Below are 4495 nucleotides of genomic sequence, written 5' to 3'. Positions count from 1 at the left end.
CCGCCACCCCGGCCAGGCTCGGTTGACCCGCGGGCACCGAAGGGTTAAGCGCGCTCCAGCCGCGGGCCTCCCGCTTAACCCCCTCGGTACCGCGGCGTGCTCTCCCCTTCCCCCGGCGGGGCCCGCGGATCCCGCCGAGGCCGGGTGCGGATTAACCGCTCCTCCCCCGGCATTTCTTCGGGGCCGGGGCCGGGGGACGCTTAGGCTCCCGCGGCTGGCCTCGGCTGTCGGCGTTGTCCTTCCCCGGAGCACACCTGGAGGAGGCCCCGCCCCCTGGGAGCACAGGTGCTGGCGGGCGGTTGTCGCTCGGTTGGCGAGGGGCTCTGCCCGGCTCCCAAACCGCTCCGGAGCCGGGCAGGAGCGCCCCCCCCCCCAACACTTTTCCTCGGCTCTTTCCGATTGCGGGGGAGATGGGGGAGCCCGTCTGTCTGGAGAGCACTCGCCGCCCCAGGTAACAGCACCTTTAGATCTAACCTAGCTTCCAGAGTGTCCCTTATCCCACCCCGCCCAGCGCTGGGTCTGGCGCCGCTGTGGGCTCTAAGATGGTTGGGGGAGGGGGAGGACATCTCTCTTTCCCACTCCCTCCCTCCCTCTCCACCCCCACGTGTGTTAGGAGGCAGGTACTGGGAAATAAAAGACGAGGTCTTGCAAACTGCTTGTGTCGCGTAAAAAGAACAGGCAGTGCTGCTAGAAACTGCAGACTCCCGTTTGGGAGCTGAGGAGAGTTTATTTTACGGTACCTTCACTGCCTCATTTTTGGGGGTGGGGGTTTTTGCAAACAGGCAGTTCCCTTCTGGAGGGGAAGCTACTGTCTCTAGTGCATGACTGATATTTCCCATTTAGCGTTGTGCTGGTTGTTGAATAAGGACGTCTGCTTTGTTACTTCACAAGATTCGATTTATTTGCTTTTCTGATCTGCATGTTCCTACAGCGTTTTAGAATGTTTGAGAACAACGTCTTTAAAGCGAAAATAAAGCAAAATGCTCAGCGTGAACTAGGAAATTAAGAGAAGGTGCTCCTTGGCCAAAGAAGGCACGCTGGGCACCCTCAATTGTCGGGAGCCATCTGGGGAGAGAAAGAGGGGTACCAAACAGACGTTCCAGGGGCCTTCCAGAGAGGGGCACCGGGACCAGATGGATGGAAACATCCAACTTCCCTGTCCTTTTCTTTTTTGCTTTGTTTTTGGAGGGGATGAGAGGCAAGGAAAGAGCCCTGAGGCCTAGTTAGTAATATTTATAAAGCTGGCCTGGGCCACCTCCACCAAGGCTGATTCTGAGCCCAAATCTGAAGGGACAGAAGCCAGTTCCCTTCAGAGAGTTTCCCATCCATGGACCCCTGAGTCCTGAAGCATGTTTAAAATTCACAAGTACACTTGTCACTTTCAGAACTCTAGGTGTAAAGCTTTGCCTCTTGAGACCTGTTCTGGAAAATCCCACCCTAATATTTGCTCACAATTCAGCCAGCATTCACAAGGCACCCGTTAAGAACAGGGTCTAGGCTAGGTGTTATGAGGATAAATCTATGGCACAGACCCTCTGTCAAGGACATACACTCTAGTAAAGGAAGAAAAGAGTGTGTGTATCTCTAATAATATTTGGAACATAGGAGCTATAACAGGTATGAAGAAAGTGTTATGCAAGCATCAAAGAGATTCATAATAAAGGGATCCTGAGATATTTTCACAAAAGAGATGGCATTTTAACTGATTCTTGAAAACTGACAGGGAGGGGAAGAAGGAGGGATAAATGGGTGGAGGACAGGGCGATTTTAGGGCAACGAAGCTATTCTGTAATACTGTAACGGTGGCTATAGGACATTATTCTTATGCATTTGTCAAAACCCATAGTAGTGTACAACACAGAGTGAACCCTAGTGTAAACTATGGACTTTAGTTAAGAATAATGTATCGGGCTTCCCTGGTGGCGCAGTGGTTGGGAGTCTGCCTGCCGGTGCAGGGGACATGGGTTCATGCCCCGGTCCGGGAAGATCCCACATGCCGCGGAGCGGCTGGGCCCGTGAGCCATGGCCGCTGAGCCTGCACGTCCGGAGCCTGTGCTCTGCAACGGGAGAGACCACAACAGTGAGAGGCCCGCGTACCACAAAAAAGAAAAGAATAATGTATCAATACTGGTTTATCGGTTGTAACAAATGGACCACACTAATGCAAGATGTTAATGAAAGGAGAAACTGTTGGGGGAGAGAGTTTATGGGAACTTTACTTTCTATGCAATCTTTCTGTAAACCTAAAAATGCCCTTAAAAATAAAGTCTATTAAAAACAGGTGATTAATTTTATAGTGCATAAATGGGGTAAGAGGAATGAGCTTTGGGGGAAAGAGTGAAGGCAAGGGAGACTGCTGTGCAGGACAGGATGTGTTTGAAAATTAGCAGGAGTGCAGAGCAGCTGAGGTGCAGGCCGCTAGGCTGGGGAAGGAAGGCTGTGATGGCCAATGAAACGTCAGTGAAGGAAGGCTTGCTGGCTTGCTAAAAAGACCAGATTTATCTTTTCTGCAGTGGGAGCCAGTGAAGGTGTTTAAGCTGAGAAGTGACAAGATTAAATTGTGACTTGGGTCTCCCAGTTTTACACTTTAGATCTTAATGTTTTTTTTTTTTTTTTTTGAGGGCCTTCATTCAGCTTAGCACTGAATGCTTTGGCCCATTGGGTAATTTAAATACTTATATTCCCATGGTAATGTGAATTACTGAATAAATAAATAATAATAGTTAATATTTTTAAAGGCCTCCTATGTGTCAGGCGCAAAAATAGGCACTTTACATGTATTACCACATGTAATTCTCATAACGAGGCTATGAGACAGGTACTATTAAACTATTAATACCTCATTTTACAGATGACAAAACCAAGACACTGAGGAGTTAAGTAAACAGCCCAAAACCACACACAATTATTTAGTAGCTGAAACAATAAAACATGAGGAAAAGCTAGAATAAAAGATTTCACCTCTAAATCAGCCACACGTGATAAGACCCAATTATGTCACTAACACACTACCGTGGAGTTTTAATCCCTAGGCCTTTATATATAAAACATTGCCATTTAAAGGCTCCACGCTGGCGTTCTAGGTGTGGTGACCTGCGTAAACTTCATTCCAAAAACCTTGCTGATTCCCCAGTCCAGAGCCTCACCTCCTCACACCCCTAGGCCATTAACTAGATGCCCCATCTCCATTCCTCCTCCCACAAATAGCCCATCTTTGGCTCAAAAAACACCATGTCACTTACCTAACCAAAAAAAAAAAAGCTGCTTCTTCCTTCCTTCCAAGTCCAATCTAAACTCCTCTAACCAGCTTTCAACCTTATCATTTCACACCATTCACCTTCACCATGGTCAGCAGCCTCCTCATTAGGCCATGAACATGCTGTGCTCATTCCTGACTCTGCCCTGGCTTGTGTTTATTTGCTGACCCAAAATCCTGCCTTGCTGACCTCTAACTAAACCCTCCCTATTTAACGAGTCCCCAGCAAGTCCTTGCCTCCTCCCAGGAACCTGCTCAGATTTCTCCAGCGACCGCAAACACGCCCGTGCCCCGGCTCCCATCTCCCCTTCCCTAAAGGCCTACAGCACCTGGTTATTCCTTTGATTACATACTTTCTTGTGTCTTGTTTGATTGCTTTTTGGCTATAAATCCTGTCTCTCCAAGCACAGTTCAGGTCCTTAAGCAAGGGTCACCTCCTTAGCCCCCTTTCCCCCACTGCCAAGTGTTCTTCTCACAGCAAGCATTAAATACTCTAATTAATCTGCACAAGATCATAAAAGCCCACAGATATCGGTAGAAATTGTCAGCTAATATTTACAAAAATCCCATAAAGTTTATGGCAGGACACTTGGCCTTTAGATGGGAAAATATAAACAGAGGGAAAATTGGGTCCTTTGCACTCCAGGAATTCTAATCAAGGAAGACAAATAAACAGATCCTGAAGGCTATATGCACAGTATAGCCATAAACAGATTGTGACGTTGTGTCTAAATGAGTCTCTCCATCCTCAGGCCCTAAGGAGGTAGCTCTGACCCACTAACCACCAGACAGGTGAATAAAGGGGGTGTGGACATGTGTTCCAGGTAGAGGAATGGCAGGCACAGAGTCAGGCAGACAAGTGCAGAACATGTGCAGAAATCAGTAAGTAGGTGGTTAGGCTGGAACCTGGGGTTACTACAGAGACAGTCGTGATAAGTGAGGTGGCAAAGGCAGGTTGGAGTAGAATGGCAGGAATCCCTAATATCTGGTTCACCAGTTTAGGTGTTGTCCTGTAGGCCAGTGATTCTCAAGCTTTTTGGTCTCAGAATCCCTTCACACTCTTAAAAATTATGGTAGGGACTTGCCTGGTGGCACAGTGGGTAAGACTCCGCACCTCCAATGCAAGGAGCCCAGGTTCAATCCCTGGTCGGGGAACTAGATCACACGTGCATGCCACAACAAAGATCCTGTATGCCACAACTAAGACCTGGCACAGACTAAATAAATAAGTAAATAAAT

The sequence above is a fragment of the Neophocaena asiaeorientalis genome, unplaced genomic scaffold, assembly GCF_003031525.2.
Source record: "Neophocaena asiaeorientalis asiaeorientalis breed wild unplaced genomic scaffold, Neophocaena_asiaeorientalis_V1.1 scaffold251, whole genome shotgun sequence".
Taxonomy (NCBI): Eukaryota; Metazoa; Chordata; class Mammalia; order Artiodactyla; family Phocoenidae; genus Neophocaena; species Neophocaena asiaeorientalis.
Note: the sequence above shows the minus strand (reverse complement) of the source record.